The sequence below is a fragment of the Gossypium hirsutum genome, chromosome A01, assembly GCF_007990345.1.
Source record: "Gossypium hirsutum isolate 1008001.06 chromosome A01, Gossypium_hirsutum_v2.1, whole genome shotgun sequence".
In the NCBI taxonomy this organism is placed as follows: domain Eukaryota; kingdom Viridiplantae; phylum Streptophyta; class Magnoliopsida; order Malvales; family Malvaceae; genus Gossypium; species Gossypium hirsutum.
The window spans coordinates 79,825,452-79,845,475 of NC_053424.1; the positions used below are offsets into that span (position 1 = coordinate 79,825,452).

At 35.6% G+C, this 20,024-nt stretch overlaps 1 non-coding gene across 1 annotated transcript; it reads right to left on the reverse strand.

Moving 5' to 3' along the window:
• Positions 1-705: 705 nt before the first annotated feature.
• On the reverse strand, positions 706-812 carry LOC121208357 (small nucleolar RNA R71). The gene has a single exon (XR_005903340.1). It is a non-coding gene; the product is annotated as a small nucleolar RNA R71 (small nucleolar RNA).
• Positions 813-20,024: the final 19,212 nt, after the last annotated feature.

A 20,024-nucleotide genomic window follows, 5' to 3' on the forward strand; every position in this document is an offset into this window, starting at 1 on the left:
CTATGAAATAGGTGAAATTTACCTTAAAATAGATGCTGACAGCAGCAGTGATGTGAGTTTGAAAATTCACTAAAAATAGTAGCAATGTAATTAAATAATGAATAAATTATATAATCGAACCTTGATGAGTCTATTTTCATATGGAAGAAGCGAAACAACTATATGAGCCGTATTTTATGAGATGTTTAAGTTTTCGTGAAACAGGGCCAGAACGGTTACTGGATCCCCTGTTCTGACTTTGGAAATTTACCATAAATTAACCAGAAATAATTAGAAGTCATTCTTTATATGTACAGATTCCTTTTTGAGTTTAGTTTCATTAGAAACAAATAGCATATGTATTGAAGCCCTGTACAGGGAGATATCTAAGTCGTAATGCATGAAGGTCAGACTAGTCGAACCCTGAAATAGGGGAGACTTTAACTAATAAACTGTACTAATTGGCCTGACCAAAAATTCTAGAAAAAAATATGTAGATGGATATATGAGTCTAGTTTCATGGAAAATTCACGGAATCAGTTTTTGAGTTTCGGAACTCGAGATATGATTTTTAAGGTGACAGTGACACAGTTAGCCAGCTTGTCCAGAAATTTTAAAATGAACTGTGTAAATAAATGAATTAAGTTCGTTAACACCTCGTGTTCGACTCCGGCAACGGTCTCGGGTGCGGGGTGTTACAAATACTTTTCACCAGCTAAAACGGCTAAATTAAGCAATGATATCTCTTCGTTTGTGCGGATGGAATTGGAAACACTTTACGATGCATGGGAGAGATACAAAGACTTAATGAGAAGGTGCCCTCACCATGGGTTACCCCTTTGGCTTTAGGTTCAAATATTCCATAATGGCCTGAATCCTTCGACTTGTCAAATGGTTGACGCAGCTGCTAGTAGAACCATCAACAATAAAACACCTGAAGATGCCTATGAGTTTATAGAGGAGATGTCACTGAATAACTATCAGTGGCAAGTCATGAGGACTAAGCCAACTAAAGCAGCAGGCATTTATAACGTTGATTCGGTTACTATTCTGTCAAACCAGGTTGAACTTTTAAATAAAAAGATTGATGGTTTTCTTAGTTCTTCATAGGTTTACCCAGTAATGCAGTGCGAAGCAAGTGGAGGTGGACCAAACCATTCGGAATACCAACCTTATGGCCACAACATGGATAACGAGCAATTAAATTACATGGGTAAAAATCCTCGACCTCAAAACAATCCATATAGTAACACTTACAATGCAGGTTGGAGGAACCACCCCAATTTCTCATGGGGCAGTCAAGGAAATCAAAGACCACAACATCCTCCGGGTTTTGAACAACCACCCTACCAACAGGAAAAGAAGCTGAACCTTGAAGAGATGCTCTCAAAGTTTATATCGGTGTCAGAAACCAGTTTTTAGAACACCGAGACAGCACTTAAAAATCAACAAGCATCGATCCAAGGGCTCGAAACTCAAATAGGCCAGCTTTCCAAACTAATCTCTGAACGACCATAAGGTAGCTTGCCAAGTAATACTGAACCCAACCTAAGGGAACAGCTCAACGTAATTAATATTCAAGATAAAGAAGGATTTGTTGAGCCTGAGCCAGAACCGAGGCAAAAACTATGGTAAGCAAAGGTCAAGGTGAGGTAGATCATAATACAAACAAATCGGTGAACATCGAATATTAACCTCGTGTGCCATACCCCAATGCAGCAAGGAAAGACTGCTCAGATGAACAATTTGGTAAATTCCTTAAACTCTTAAAAAAATTACACATTAACTTACCGTTTATTGAAGCCCTGTAGTATATGCCAAGCACAATGAAATTTTTAAAGCAACTTTTAGCAAATAAGTGGAAGTTGGACGAGGCGTCGCATGTGGAACTAAACGTAGTGTGTTCAGCTATTCTGCAAAATAAGCTACCAAACAAACTAAAAGATCTAGGGAGTTTTACGATTCCTTGCTTAATTGGTAGTTTAGATGTTAATAATGCATTAGCTGATTTAGGGGCTAGTATCAACGTCATGCCCTATAAAATGTTTAAACAATTAGGTCTCGGGAAACCCAAACAGACTAGGATGAGCATTCAATTATTAGATAAAACTATAAGATTACCTAGGGGTATTATTGATGATGTGCTAGTTAAAATTGATAAATTTATATTTCTCGTTGACTTCATTGTTTTAGACATAGAGGAGGATAGCAACACTTCTTTAATTCTAGGAAGGCCCTTTTTAGCAACTGCTAAAACAATTATTGATGTTGGCACAGGTGAGCTCACGCTTCGTATAGGAGACGAAACAATCACCCTTCAAGCTCGCAATTCTGGCAACACATTGGAAATTGAAGGTGATCATCTAAACCATTCTATTAAAACTGACCATATGATACAACCCACTTTGCAGGAGATAAGTCTGAAGGAAGTACATGAGCCATTCTCGAGCAATAGTAGAGGACCTGTTCATGAAGATCGAAGACTACAAATCGAGGACCTAGATGAATGGCGGACGCATAAACCAAGAACACCTGACAAACTGAATCTACGATAGAACGAGCTCAATACCTCTCCAAATCAACTTAAGGTTGGAGATAGAGTCTTCTTAGATGCCGCAGATCCCCACATTGTCGCTACCACACTGAATGAAGAAATTCCTCTTACGGTACTCAGCATTTTCCCATTCGGTACGATCAAGGTGAGTCATCCCAAGTTTGACACTTTTAAGGTAAACAACACTCGTTTAAAACCTTATTTTGATGAGATTGATAGTAGGAATGAGGAGTATAAACTCCTCAAACCACCATGATCATTCAACGGAGAGGTAAGTTGAGCTTAGACTATAAATAAGCACTTCTCGAGAGGTAACCCAAGCACTAACTGTATTAAATTCTTTAAAATTTAAAAACACTTGCCTACATCGCGATAGTCAGTTTCAAGAACGAGTAATCATAAATATTTAAAACCTATCACGAAATCTCGCGATCACTTATTTTATAAACTTCACAAAATGGTCCTCTTAGGTGTTTTCATGAAAACCATTTCACAAAAGTTGTTTATTTAGCAACCATGATTCATTTTCTTCTATAAAATTTCAGCAACCAACATGATTACTCTCATGGCTAAACCCTAGAATCTCAACTATTTTGCAAAATAGTCCCTCCATTAGCTAAATTAAGCTACAACGGTCCCAAAAGAACAAAAATTATCAAGAAAAGTCATCAAAATCACTTACTTATGAGAAAACTTAATGGATGAAAGTTTCAAGCTTCAAAAACCCCTTCTTACTGATAATTTTGGTGGAGAAGATGAATGATAAAAGATGAAGTCCTTTTTGTTTTATTTTATCTTATTTCTAGTTAATATAAGCTACCAACTCCACCAAATTTTGATTTTTTCATTCATCTTTGTCCCTATGGCCGGGCACCCCTATTGAAATGGCTCTATTTTCCCTTTAGAGATCCATAATTATGATTCTCTAGTTATTTAACACCATTTTCTGGAAAAACAAAACTTTTTCCCTTTATGCGATTTAGTCTTTTTTTTGCAATTAAGCATGCAATTGCTAAAATTTTTTCACCAAAATTGTTATGCACTCATATAATCATGCTATAACACATAAAATTTAAAAAGAAAAAAATAATTTCTCTAACCTCGGATTAGTGGTTTTGAAACTATTGTTCCAACTACGCCCAAAATCGGGCTGTTACAAAATGTGGACCATTAAGAAGGTAAATTCTGAATCGTGTGATAGTTATTAAGTTCCACTAGTAAGTGGGTCATATTTATGTGTGAGGAGGTTTTTTAGGGAGGTTTTTCTTATTCTTATTCCTTAAAAAAATACTACTCTCTCATTCTTTCTTTAAAAAATATAAATGTATATTTTTCTTATTTAGATGGAATCATTGATTTTAGGTCTAATCAGTGGTTATTCTATCTTCGAGTAAGTGTTTCAGCTCTGCATGTTAAGTTATGAGAGTGCCAGATTGAAAGAGTTGTATAAACAATAAAGTTGTAAGTACAAGTTTTGCATGAGGTTGTCAGCTATTGAGATCATAAATAAATTGTATGGATAAGAGTTGTAGTAGTAAATTTATGTTTCTAAGAAGTTGTTTCTATTGGTTCGAAAGGGATGCCTGAGCCTGGAGGTTAGAACTATAGTAGGTGAAAATTAGGTGAGTCTTTATCCTGACTCTTTTATACAAACAGTTCAAATAAGAAATATATTTATATACCTACATAAATAGAGTGATGGTGAAGTTCACGAAAACTGGTAAGGTATGAGTATGGTAAAGATGACAGATGTGTTGTAATAAAATGTATAAAGCTCAATTAGAGAAATGATGTTTTTTTATAAGTAGGCAGGTAAGTCTAGTAGATGAGATGTATTAGCCAGTTAAGAGGTGATAATCTAGGTAAGTGAATGCTGAGCTGAAGATTTATTGTGAAGCCTCTGGTAGCGTAGTTTTAGTGGTAACCAGATTGGCATATCATAGTTTGAAAATGAGTGCAAGACCATGGAGTAAAGGCTCATGAAAACTTGGTATGATTGAGAGCCATTCATGGTATAGTCTTCAATAAAATGAAACTGAAATGGTAGAACATGGTTTATGAATTTGTGTAAGACCATGTGGTTAAGGCCTATTGCATGATATGATATGACTGAACGTATGTTCTTGGTGTAAGCATCGATGATGTATGAATCGAAATGGCAGATCATGATACATGAAATTTGTATAAGTCCATGAGGTAGAAATTCATCTGTGAAGTTCGTCAAGACAAGAAACATAAGATTTTGTATGATACCTTTATGGAATATTCTGTTTGGGCCTTGTGGCATAGTCTGTCATGTATGTCTGGTAAGCTGTGTAACGCCCCAAAAATCCCAAAATCTTAAACTTTTTTTGTTTCAATTTTGATAAAAATTGTGTTTAATATTCTTATCCAAGCGATAATTTTAGTAGGTCTTAGTTAAGGTTTGAGTTCGAACCTAGGAATAAATGAAATTATGGTTTAGATATTAAAAGAATCAGGGCTGGCAAGTAGTTGGGCTTTTAAATAAAGTTAGGGGAAAATAGTATCAAAACACCTTGTAAAAGAGTGGCTAAGTGACACCACTTAGAGTATAGGGAGGTGGTGTTAATAGCTAGTAAGGAGGTCCAAGGTTTGAATCCTAGCTTAGTGTTTTTAGAAGTTTAATTTTGGCCTTCTAGAAGGATGGAAGTAGCGTGAAAGTGGACTCCAACGGAAGTGTTCAGGAGAGAAAATTAAGGAAAGGATCAAGGGGTTATTAAGGAGAAAAACGAGAAGATGAGAAGGGAGAAGTGATGGAGCAGAATTGGGAATTGGGCATGGGAAAAATTTGGCTATAAGGCTTATAAATAGGTGCCGAATGCTAGGGTATGAAGCTAATGCCCAATTTCCTTCACCCTGTTACCAGAAACTCTTTTCTCTAAAAGCTAAAACCCTCTGTTTTCTTTTCTTTTTCTTCTTCCTTGTGCCGAATTCTATTCTTCCTCTACCTCATTGCTGACTTTTCTTTCTTTTTCCTTGGAGCTGAATAACTCTCTTTTACCATACAAATCGCATGGGCAGAAACCTTCTTGGCTGAATACTCTTGGTGCCGCCAGTACCCTTTCTAATTGGTCAAGCCTAGTGTAAGTGCTTTGTTCTTATAATCGGGTTTTGCTAAGTATTGAGTATACAGTCCCTCACTTCTTCTAATCGGTTTTGGGTAGGAATAGGTAACGAATCTCAGTCCTTGGATCTCTGCCGATTTGCTCCTCCGGTGAGAAACTTTGGTAAGTGATCTTGATCTTGGTTAGCCGAATGTTCATAGTTAAGGTAAGGGGACTTGCGTTGGATACGAGTCATCTATTATTCTGGTGTAATAGTTAAGATTAGTGCAGATCTAAGGAGTACGTGATCAAGGAAAAGCTATTTGGGATTTGTGTTCAGGGTAAGGTTAAGGTGAGATTTTGGCTTTTGGTAAAGTATTTGATAAATATGTAGGATTAATCTTTGAGTGATATCAATTTTAGGTTTGGACTAAGGAGATCGCACACACACAATGAATTGGCAAAAGCTGAAATGCCGAAAAGCTGAAAGTTGGGCTACGGTAGTCACACGAGTGCGCGAACACTCATGGAGAGGAAACAAATAGGTTTCCTGAGGCCCACGGGCGATTCCGTGGACTTGGGTTGAGAATTGGCCAAATGGGCCGGAATGGGCTAAATGGGCCTGATGGGCTGTTGGGCCCATAATAGGGAAAGATTGATAAGTGATGCTATGTGTTAAAAAATTTGTATGTGAGCATGAGTATAATATGATTTGGGCCTAATAGGCCATATGAAGGTGAATTGGGCCTAGTGGGCCATAAGAATATGAACTGAGCCAAATGGGCCATTTGAATAAGATTGGGCCTAGTGGGCTATATGCATGTATGTAGGGGTATTGGGCCTAGTATATGATGACTACATAAAACTTAATTAATTAATTGAGACCGTAGACAAGTCATAGGGTTAAGGTGTGGCAACGGGTATATACATGTCTAGGATTGGATCTAGGAAGAGCTTGGTACTTAAGCGATCTTAACGACCCACTCCTCTTCTTTGGAATCCTACCTGGTGCATAGTTTTCGTTCACTTAGCTCGCGAGGCTTGTTCATTGGCCAAGGTAAGTGAAAATTGTAATTAAAGGAAAATTACCGAAATGCCCCTAAGGGCAAAAATGACCAAAATACCCCTAGGTGTTGAATATAAGTTTTGTGGACGTGACATGCATACATATGATGTTCTGCTTAGGTTGCATATGGGGTGGGAATTATGGTACGGAGGAAGTATATGAGGATCGCTTGGTTGCCTGATAATCGTGGATCCACCGGCTGCTTTTAAAGCCCAATATGTAAATGAAGGTAGTTCCGCAACTGGGCTACCATTGGTGTATGGGCTGGGTGGGTCGATATTTTTATCCCCACATGGTGTGATGGGGGACAGAGCTGGTGTGTAGCGGATGGATAATTTGAATGGGATTGCATTACATGTTATGATCATTTTTGAATGCTTGTTTTCCGTCGAGGGTTGTACACACTGAGTTTGCAAAAACTCACCCCCTCTTTTATTTTATTTTCAGGTGATGCTAGTAGACGGTTTGATGTTTGGAGGGACTCTGGATGGCCAGCTAGCAAGACAAACTTGGACTTTTTTTTAAAGCTTATAAGTTTTATTTTATTAAGTATGTTTCAGACCAGATTGTAATAAGGTTTTCATTATGCTATTATTACTTGAAGTATTTTATTTCCATTGTAATTACGAGAAGTTGAACATGGGTTTCCTAAATTATAGTTTGTTTTCTACGTTTCCACAACTTAATTTCTAAATGATAAGTTTTCTTAAATCAAATGCTTAAAACAAGGCTTTCGCAACTGAAAGGTGTGTTTATTAAGGTTTCTTTTGTTTAAGAAGGGTTTTCAATGAAAGCACAGTTTTTGCTAAACACTTCAATGTAACACGTCAGATTCAACCATAACGTTCGGGCCGGGTTTGGGGTGTTACAAGCTGTGTATATATGTCTCTATGGTAAGATGTCAATAAATTCTATCAATTCTGTAATAAGTTTGGTTGAGATAAGGTATTAATGTGCTCAGGGTTAGGAGCTGAGAAAGATTTCTGAAATAATTGAATAAAATTTTGGAAAGAACTATATAGCTATTCGATAATAAAGGTATCCACCATGATGATCTACAAAGTTAAATATGGTTATATTTGTAGTTATGAGTGACCTAAGAAATTGTGTATATGAGATTTTCTGTGTTATGAAATGATTGAACCAAAGTTACTTGGAATTTGTCATATCGAGGTTATTTTTGGACTGTAGTGAATCTTTTATGAGGACATATGAAGTCTAAGTTATAGGTATTTTGAGTATATATGGTTCGAAAAGTAATTAATGTGGAATTATTCTGATCGGTCTATATAGTGCATTACAATTGTGGGTTGTGTGAATATTGAATTAATATATAACTTGGTTAATAATTTGGCGGTAATCAGCTTTATATAAGTATTTGCTAATTGCATTGTATCCGCCATAATCTTTGTCTACAAACAATTGTTTTGAGTAAAGTGCAAGTATTAGGATATGGTATGTACAAAACGAATTCTGAAGGTATTTACGAAATGTCTAGAAGGATCTTCAGTTAGTTAGATAATGAAGACACGGGTATGATAAATGTGTGATAGTTGGCATGTAAGAGTATGCTAAACCTGTAGTGATATTCTCCCAAAAGAGATGATTCAGAAGAATGGTTGACGCAAAAGTTCTTATAAGAAAATAAAGTATCCGTCAAGGTAATTTTGTGATGAGGCTTACAAAGTTATCTTAAACTTACCATGTTTATCAATGTTTTAGGTGTTTGGCTTGAGTTTGTGCCAGGAGGGGCGATACCAAGATTACGCCAAGGTAGAGGCAAGAATGACTATTATGCATACAATGGAAGTAATGTCATAGTCTAGGATTGCGCTTTTTGTGTCTGTCGTTAATAAAATTCTATATTGTAATGATCTGTATCAAATCTGTTGTAACAAGTTATTTTAAAATTCAAAACTGAAGGTCCTTTATATGGTAATTAGACCATTAGTAAAAGTATGTAGATATTTTGGTATGACTCATCCTTGGAAAATTTTTAAAAAGATAGGGACTAAATTAGAATTAAATTAAATTAATTAATTAAAAAGATGATAAAAGAATTATCATCTTATTTTTTCATCTTCTTTCCCAAATAATACATGGAAACCCTAGAAGAGAGAGAAGAAACTTTCATGGCCAAATTGGGTAAGTATTCAAGTCCCGTTTTTAGTAATTTTGATATTTTTGAAACCGGGATAGATTAATCTCTCTATTTAAGGGATTAATTTGAAAAGTTATCAAGGTATGAAAAATGAATCATGGATGTATATGTTGGAAATTAGAAATTTATGGTAGAAAATGAAAGATTATTGATAGATAAACAACTTTTACAAAGTGATTTTTGATGAAAACATGATTTAGGGACTAAAATGAAAAACGTGTAAAATTTGATGAAAAATTCTAAAATTTTATGAATACATGTGTTGTAAAATTTGTAATGGGGCTTTGGTTAGGCTTGGAATAAGGAGTAATTTGCACAAGTTTCATTTTCCGGGCGTAGAGACGAAATTGGAATTTATGGAAAAGATAGAGGCAAAATGGTAATTTTGCCTAGATTGTAAATTGAGTCCACATGAATGTGAAATGTGAAAATTTGATGTCAAATTTACTCGTATAGATCAGGATAGACCAAATTCAGAGCTAGAGTGAGGAAAAGAGGAAAGTAGGATTAGTAGATTTTTCGTACACGAAGAATCATCGAGGTAAGTTCGTGTGACTAAATTGTGTTTATTTACATGCTTGCATTGATTGTGTTTATGTAAACTGTATAAATGTCATAAATATGTGAAAATGATTACATACCCGATCAAGCTCGATAAATGAAAATGTTTGAATTAAATGATAGTGCCCGATAGATGTTAATGGATAAATGATGAGAATGTTATTTATATGCTTGAAATGAATGTGGAATGTGTTTATTTGAATTATATGAATGTTGTGGATGTATGAAATAATCACATGCCCGATAATGCTTGAAATATGTTTGAATCCTGGTTGAATAAAATGGAAATTCGATGGATATGTGATTTCCGTAAATGAATGAGGTCCTGCATTTGTTGCTGACGGGATTTAGCCCGGACGAGTAATCTTATTGACCTTATTATAGAAAAAGACTTAGCCTGGACGTGTAATCCTGATATGAGTTGTAACGGCCTGATTTTGGGCGCAGTCAAAATAGTGGTTTCGGGATCACTAATCCAAGGTCAGAGAAATTATTTTTAATATTATTTTATGTGTTGTGGCATGATTATATGAGAGTATGAAAATTTTTGTGAATTAATTTTAGCGATTGTGAGCCTAATTGTGAGAAAAAGACTAAATCGCATAAAGTGCAAAAGTCCTATTTTGATAGCTAAGGGTGTTAAATAGCTAGAGAACCAAAATTGGGGGTCTTTAAAGGGCAAATCGACCCTTGGATAAGTGATGGCCGGCCATAGGAGACAAAAGATAGAGAAAGGAAAAATTAGGGGGAAATTTGGTAATTTATTTGACCAAAATGAAATAAAATAAAGAGAAAAGATATCATCTTTTTCCCTATCTCCTTCTCCACCGAAAACTCAGCCATTGTACGGGTTTTTGAGCTTCAAAAATTTCAGCCACTCTCTACTCTTGCAAGCAAGTGACTTTAATGGCTTTTCTTGTAACACCCCTCACCCGAATCCAACGCCGGGACAGGGCTCGAGGCTGTACCGGACTTAAACATTCACAAACATACAAAACTGGGTTACCAAATTTCGCCCAAAATTAAAACTTTTCAAACACATGCATATCGTCCCTTATACAGGCCTTTGAGGCCTAAAACATGCATCAGGGCAATTCGGGACAAAACCAAAAACATTTGATAAAGTTTGGGCAACTTAATAAATTTTCTTGCTTTGAAGAGTCTCACGCCAGTGTGGCTTGGGACACGCCCATGTCCTCAGCCCGTGTAACTCCCTGTTTATGACGTTAGCAAAATAATTTATACAACAAGGCCAGGCCACACGGCCAGGCCACACGCCCGTGTACTAGGCTGTGTCCTCCACACGGTTGAGACACATGGTCGTGTCTCTGCTTGTGTAGCTAACACTTAGGCTATTTTCCAGTCCTTATGTTGACCTTATTTTTCCCCCATACTTTTAAACATCATAGACACAAATTATAACATCAATTTAATATTTAATCAACATTTGGTGAAATTCAATTAAATTATTTGCATGTTGTCATACATGTGTTTATTACCCAACACTTAATCTCTACACATTCAACAATTGTCCATGTTCAATCATTATCATCTTACTACCATGCCACGCATTCACTCCATGGCCACGACCATCTCGAATGGTCCTGGGGCATTCATCATGTAAATGTGCCGTATACTTCTCATACATAGTGAACAAGCGTGATCATATAACCACATCACAAGACATTAACACATACCATGGACAAATAGACTTACAAACCAAAAATCATCATAAGCCACATCTCATGGCTATATACAATGAATTAATATAAGCCAACATCTTGGCCAAAACAAAAAAAACACATATCAATAATTAATTCCCTATACATGCCACTCATTTGAAGAAATGAAGTTTCAAGAATAATCCAAAGATGGTAGCTTGATAGTGTGAGGTTGCCTCCAACGATCTCCAACCCCGAGCCGACCTAAGGACACTAGAAGAAATGGAAGGGGGAGTAAACTTTACGCTTAGTAAGTCCATATGAAAATAATAAGCATTATAACAACATGTTTCCTAGGTAAAACAACTATAATTACACTTTTACTCATATTCTGGTCAAGCTATCTACTCGAGTCATTGTCGATAAATTATTTATAACTCAAGCTACAGGACTCTAAATTAAGATCTGTTAATTTTCCCTGAAACTAAACTCATATATCTTCATACCATAAAATTTACAGAATTTTTTGTCTATCCAATAAGTATAGTCTATTCTTTAAACTCTTCCCTATTTTTCTGTCTAACAGCTTCTACCTCTATCTACTAAAAATCAAATATCTCATAGTAAAAGACTCGGATAATGTTCTTGTCTCTTTTTATTGAAAATAGACTCATTAAAGATTTCATTCATATTAATTTTAATTCATAATTATTTTTTACAATTTCTAGTGAGTTTCCAAATTTAAGATAGGGGAGTCTGGAATCACTCCGACTCTGTCTCACAAGAATTCAAATATCTCATAATAAAAAATTCTTTTGCTTAACCGTTTCATTTATGTGAAAATAGACTCATTAAGATTTAATTTCAAATATTATTCAGCCTCTAATTCAACTTCCACCATTTATGGTGATTTTTCAAAGTCGGACTATTGCTGCTGTTCAACACTATTTCGATGCAAAATCACAATAGCTATCATAATTTCATTGTCACATTGATCATGGACTCATTATTTCATAAGTCCCATATTCAATTACACAATGTAAGTTAACATGATATTATAACACAATTCATAACCATAAGCATAAGGATGGTTCATCTTTCAAATCTTTTCACTTGTTAATCATGTATACACATACATATGCATGAATTCGCTTACTCATCATTTATCACATTTTAATAAGGCATCACTTATGAGTATAATGTATGTACCTGTACATATCCGTAGCATATCAATTAACTTTAACTTTATCACCACGCCTATCTCGGGACTTTAAGCGCATTATTCATTATAATACCCGTTGAACTTCTCAGAAATCTCGATGGATAATCCATTTACTGTCAAGTCATACAAGTGATCGTCTCAAGTACGCACTCCCGTGAACCTCACATCTTACGGTGGGATTACCAATGTAGGCTAAATCCCCCATAATATAAACTCATGGAGTGATGTCGGGATTACCAGTCCAGGCTAAATCCCTCGTAACAACAAGCACTCTCAATGAGCTCGGATCTGAATTACCAATTCACGCTAAATTCAGATCCTAATCGGATTACCCATCCGGGTTAAATCTTTAATGCAAACATATTCTCCAGGAGGCTTGATCACTCGAGGAACACCTGTCTGGGCTAGATCCTTTCTATATTTGAGATCAAATTACCCGTCTGGGCTAAATCATTTTCGGCAACACATGCAGGATCTCAAGTCATGTAAGACATGGTTTATCCATAAGATTTCTCTTTTCATTCAACCAGGATTTTTATCTTTTCATCAAGTATCTCATTATGCATAGCTGACCATGCAATGTACATCCAATTCAACACATTTCCATGTTTATTTAGACATTAGTCCATGAAATAAACGTGGTATCGCATATAATTATATTTAGGCATTTGTTAAAATATATAATCTTTATATCAACTAAATAAATATCTATCACACAATGCTAATACATCAATTTAAGTTCAAGTATGAACAATAATATCATTGCATTATCATTGACATATGAACTTACCTCGGTTTCGAGTACGACTATTTATTTCGAGTTTGTGCTTAACCTTGTTCAACCTCGTTCTAAGCCCGAATCGTGTTTTCCTTGATCTATAATATCACATTTAGCCGAATAATTAGTCACATTATTCATGTGGGTCAAAAAATAATATTTTTACAAATTTGCATTTTAACCCCTAAACTTTCACATATTTGCACTTTTGAATCAAGGCTTGTAAAATGATTTTTATTCAATTTCCTTGAATTACAAGCCTAGACGAATCATTTTCCTAACTATGGCAGTGCCTAAATTCCACTAAATCACCCTTTTATGACCAATTTTACAATTTTTACAAAACAGTCCTTCTGGACGTTTTCATCAAAAGCCGCTTAGTAAAAGTCATTTATTACACACCGAGCCTTCATATTCTACCATAAAACATCAAAATACATGCATATCATTCATGGGTAAATTTTTAAACAGAACCCCAGCTTAAATTAATGGTAGAAATATGTAGAACATGTTACCAGGACTTCAAAAATGCATAGAACATTAAAAAGAGAGCTCAGAATCACTTACTATTGAGCTTGGGAGCTTGGCCAAACCCTAACCGTGGCTGCTCTTGATACATTCGGCTGAAGAAAGAAGAAAGTAGAAAGGGACACATTTGGGTTTTAAAATTTTTCTTTTAATTTATTTTACCCCTAAATGACCAAAATACCCTTTTTACTATTCTTTCAAATTTTACCCAACCAAGGCGATTTATGTCCAAATTTTTAGGACTTGGTCAATTTTATATTTAAGGACCTCTAATTAATAATCTAATTCAATTTCATGCAAATTGCTTCTAGTACACAAGTTTTACAAATTATTCAATTTGGTCCCTAAAGTCCACTTAAGCACCTTTCACATAAAATTTCCTTATGAAATTTTCACACAAGCATTGAAATACATCAATGACGTTATAATAATCATAAAATAAATATTTATATCTCGAATTTTTGGTCTCAAAACCACTATTCTGACTTGGCCATAATTCAGGATGTTACATTTCTTGAAAACTTTTACACTTTTAGAACCCTTGTAGCATAAGCTTTCTAACAAGGGGACTATTTTGTTAAATGGTTGAAAGTCTAGGGTTTTACCATGAGAGTGCTCATGTTGTTTTTTGAAATTTTATGGAAGAAAATGAATCATGGTTGTGAAATAAACAAATTTTGTGAAGGGACTTCTAATGAAAGCCCTAATAGGACCATTTTGTAAGGTTTGCAAAATAGATAGTAATGTTGTGAAATATTAGAAATTTTGGTGTTTTCATAAGAGAGATAAATGGTCAGTTAGGCTTCACTAATCGATAAAAATCAATTTTCGGGCCTAGGGGTAAAATGGTCACTTTGTGAAATCTAGGGGAAAAATGGTCATTTTTCCCAAATCATAAATTATTGAGCGTTTAGATTTAATTTATGATAAAATGATTAAATGTTGCCATTTTAGATCAATAAATACAAAATCCAAACCCAGACTGGGGAAAGGCCAAGCAAGTAGATTAAATCAACTAGTCCCCACATTTTGAGTATCGAGGTAAGTTGTATATGTGTTTGAATTGATAAAGCATAAATTCCTTGTTTGTGGAAATGATTATGTATGATGAATATGGATATAGTAGAACTCCCGGTTGAACCTTAGGAAATAAATCGGATATTCATGCCATGACATTCGGGTTATTTGTGTGCCAGTGTAAGACATGTTTGGGACATGCATCGACCACATTATGAGAGCCGGTGTAAGACCATTTCTGGGACATGGCATCGGCACATATAGAGGTGTCAGTGTAAGACCATGTCTGGGACATGGCATCGGCATAGATATGTGAGAGCTAGTGTAAGACCATGTATTGGAGCTGGCGTCGGCCTTGATTTTGATAGTCATTGTAAGACCATGTCTGGGACATGGCATCGACTTGATGGATGAGCCAGTGTAAAACCATGTCTGGGATATGAAATCGGCATTATACCCTATGTTTGAGGCTTAGTGAATATCCGATAGCATTCCAAATGGTTCAACAGTGAAAGTTACAGTTTGAGTTAAACGAGAAAAGTATAACCATGTTGTGAATGGTTCAAGTACTTATTTGAAATGTGTGAGATGTGAGCTCAATATATGCTATGTGAATTGTATTGGATAGTTATAAGTAAGTTGTGCTTATGCCTACTTTTGTATTATGAGCATGATGATGAATGGTAAAGTTGTTGTTATATTTATTTGTAGCTCCCTCTCGTTTCCATTTTCTTATAGTGCCACCTAATTAGCTCGAGGATCATCGGATGTCGGAGGCATCGATCACAATATCAACTGAAGCACTTGGTATAGTTGGTTTTTATTATTTTGAATATGGCATGTATAGGGCTTAGACTTTTGACTTTTGTGTCAATGTTAATTTGACCAAATGTGTTGGCTTGGGATGAATCCCTTCTTTTTGTATAAAGCCATGGATAATGGCTAATGTTTATTATTGATATATGCAAATGATGATATTTTCATGAATGAGATAAAGCCTTGTGTGACTGATTAGACCTTATGTTGTTGTGTGGATTTGCTATGTTAGATGTTATGTAGGTTAGTGCAAGTAAGGGTGGCAAAAAGGCTTGGTAAATAGCCTTATTTTGTCCTCATGGGTAGACACACGGGCATGTGTCTAGGCCGTGTGTGACACACGGTCAGCCCCATGGGCATGTTGCTTGGCCGTGTGTCCCCTGCACGTAAAATTTGTTAGTCAGTATGCATGGTAGTAAACACACGGGCAGAAACACGGCCGTGTGTCTCAACCGTGTGGTGGACACGGCCTCCGACCATGGGCGTGTGCCTTGGCCGTGTGCCCCTTATTGGATGCTGACATCAGAAATAGAATATCAAGGTTTTTAGACACGAGCTAGAACACGGGCGTGTCATGGCTGTGTGAGGGACATGGGCCATAGACATAGGCGTGTTTCAGGCCGTGTGAAAACACCGTAGGTTTGAATTTGGAATTTAATTCGCACGAGCTCGGGGCACGAGCATGTCCCCTTGTGCTTAAGCCGTGTGAACCATATGGGCCATCATCACGGCCATGTCATAGTGGCCACACGGGTGTGTTGCCCTTCCACACGGACATGTGCCCTGTTTTAAGGGTTTTTTTTATAAATTCGATTTAAGGACCCGAGTTGGTTCAGAATGGCTTCCAGTGGATGTTTGAGGCCTCGTAGGCCCATATTGAGGAGTTTAAACAAGTTCAAAAAAGTTTTAAATTTTAACGGGCTCATATGATCTGATTTAGTACATGTATATGTGATTTGTGAACGATAATGCCTCGTACTCGGTATCGACATCGAACTCGGGTAAGGGGTGTTACATGAGTCCTCCTGAGCACATGTTATAGATTGGGTTTAGCCTAGATGGGTAATCCAGATCAAGCTCCTTAGAGCATATGTCATAAAAAAGGATTTAGCCTGGACTGGTAATCCTGTTGTATACATGTATGGCTCGAGAGTGTACTCTCTGATATAGTACCTTATGGGTACCACCACGAGTGTACCACCTGTGTATCCATCGATATTTTAGATAAATTTAATGGGTAAAAGTTCTTGACATGAGAAGATATGAATAAGAAATGAGTTATTACACATATCAGCCTGAAATACGTGAAAATGACAATACGTGATAATTGATATATGGAAATATGAAATGACGATATTGTATGTGGAATTTATTGGATGAGTATAGACATCATTGATTATAGACTTGTACACCTTGAGTGTACTAATCATGACCTTGATATTTCAATTAATATGAGTAAAGTTCTGATATGAGATTATCTGAACTCAAGATGAATTAGTTGAAATTATACTTGTAATAATGAGATAAATTATGCATGTTGAATGAATACATATTGTGGAAAGCATATGTGCTTGAAACCTTGATTATTGTTGAGCCCATATATTTCTTGATGTTATTATGGATTATATGACGAAAAAGGGCAATGAGGATGTGTGTAGGGCCTGAGGTCAAATTAATTCAATATGCCTTACATAGTTACCTCATAATAGAATGAATGGTAAGTTAAGTACCAAGTTATGCGAACTTACTAAGCATTTTATGCTTACTTAGTTTTATTTCCATGTTTAGAGTAAATCAAAAGCTTGTTGGATTGGAATCTCGGCGAAGATCACTCACACTATCCATCGGCCCATGTCAGTACAATATGGTAAATCAATTAGGGTTATAATGACATGTATAGGATATATTGACCGTATTGGCATATAATGTAAATGATGCTTGAAATCTAGCCATTGGAATGACTAGTAATGATTTGTTTAAATATACTTGTAATGTCAAACTATGGTAGCTACATAAATGTTAAGTAGTTAATCAAATCATTTTTAATACATGGATTGAACTAAGCTAAGATTGTAGACATGTATGCATGAAATGATATGTCATGATGAATGATGGAATTTGCTAAATTTGAATGCTTGAATTGGTTGATTTATGGATTTGAGTTCAAGTGCAGGTCATTAGTGTGGATTTGGGTGAGAAATAAAGTTAAAAATGGCTTTATTTTGTCCATATGGACAGACACACGGGTGGAACGACGGAAATATGCAAGTGTATACAATCGCAACAAGTAATAAAGTGACAAGTAAATGTCGAGTTATCGTACCCACAGGGACTGTGGAAAGAATTATTTATGAATGCTGTTTAAAACACTTTGGTGAAGAAAAATATTTTGTTTGTAGAGGGTGATTAAAAACTAAGATTCTAAACTAAGTAAACTAAATAAATAAATCTCAAATGCACAATTTCAAAATACGAGTTTAATCAAGATGACATAATTGTGTTAGATTAATTACATTTCTTATCTTAGAATTATTAAACTCATGTTTATATTGTTACGAATAAATTCACGGCAATTCAGTAATTTGCTAACTTATGAACATACTCACCTACCAAAATCCATCCATCTCTTGGACATATCTCTATGTCAATTCAGTCGATTAAACAAATCTTAATAGGAAAATATGTTATAGCACATACATACTTATTAAATTGAAATAATCTCTTAAACATATCCCTATGTCAATTCAAACAATTAACTCGATTTAATAAGCACATAAAAGACTATGTGAGGTAACAAAGTATGCTTACCTTGAAACAATTTAGTCACAATAATCTTGCAAGTTATGCAAGGTAAATTTGTCGTCAGATATCATTGCTAATTTAACCCCCAGCTACCTTAGATGATTAAATATGCACTGATTAAGTACTGTGTCTATTAATTACAATTTGAATCCGTTTAAATAATTAATTCATTAGTTACCTAACAATTGTAATGCAAGAATAACTAGTAAACCTTAATTTATACATATTTTTACCCCATGCTTAACGCATTTTATGGATTATTTTTCCTTAGAATTAGTGATTTCGATGCTCCTAATGCCTTAATTTCATGTTTTATACTTAGGTAAGAATAGGGGAGCAAAAGGAACGAGAAATGAGCCAAAAACTGAGAAAATGGGCCAAAGTACGAAATCAACACAGCCTAGACTTCCTCACACGGGCAGACCACACGGCCGTGTCAATTTGGCAGAATCAAAGCACGACTCACACAGGTAGACCACACGCCTGTGCCTATTTAACAGGCTTGACCACGGCCTGAAGTAATCGCACACGAAAGTGTCACACGAGCGTGGCCCTGTTGAGCCCAAGTTGAGTCCAATTCGGAAAAGGCTAATTTTGAGGGCTTTTAGGCATTCTAAAGCCTATAAATACGCCCTAAAGGATGAGGAAAAGGCACGAAGAGAAGAAGGTAGGGAACTGCTCAAGGGAAGCCGATTGATCCATCTTAGAAGCCAGAGTCACCATCAAGACTGAAGATCTCCCTCAATTTCCCTTCAGGAGTTTTGGGTTTTCTTTATGTTTTGTATTCATTATTCTTCTGAGATGTTTTCCTTTTTAGTTATGAACTAAATTCCCTAAATACCTAAGGGGAATGAAACCTAAGACGAATCTTGTTATTATTTTTTGAATTATATGATAAATATTTAACTTGTTCTTAATTCATGTTTTGATATCCCAGGATACTGATGCAAGATAAGCTCTTATTCAGAGGAGGAATAGACCTTGTCTAAGAGTACACTTGTCATAATTAAGCGGAGTTGATTGCGCGCCTAGACATAGGGTGACAAGATTTTGCCGGATTAGGGTGAAACCTAATAAGGGGATCCATAGATCAAGTTAATGGAACCCTAAGGTGTTAATTAGAGAAAAGTCTCAATTATTCAATCTAGGGATTAGACGTTATTAGTCTTGAATAGGGATAATAACATAGCTTAGGGATGGATCTCTACGGGACAATTTAAATGAATAAATCGTTCGATTCGGAGCCAGAATAACAAGTAAAGTCTAGGAGGATTTTTCCTTGGTATTGCCTTCATTCAATCGATTTTCCCAAAAGCAATTTCCCAATTCTATTATCTGTGAGTTCTTAGTTTAGATAATTAGTTAGGTAAAACAAAAACCTCTTTATTCTTAAGCTAGATAATAAAAAGACAATCATTATTAATACTTTTAGTTCCTTTGGGTTCGACAATCCGATCTTGCTAAAACTATACTACTGTTCAATAGGTACACTTGCCTACATCGTGATAATAGTTAGTTTCAAGAACAATTCTTTATAAATATTTAAAACCTGTCACATGAAAATCGCGATCAAGTTTTTGGCGCCGTTGCCAGGGAACTAAGATATTAGGAATGCTCAATTTTTATTACTTTAGCCATTTATTTTTCTTGCAATTTAATTTTAATTATTATTTATTAATTTACTTTTTCTTTCTCTTGGCAGGTTTTTATAGTTTTTGACTAGAAGAAACTCGTTAGGACCACTACTTTTTGACGAAGAAATCGATCGCATAGTTCACAGAAACCAAAGAGAAATAAGGTGAAGCTTAAGATAC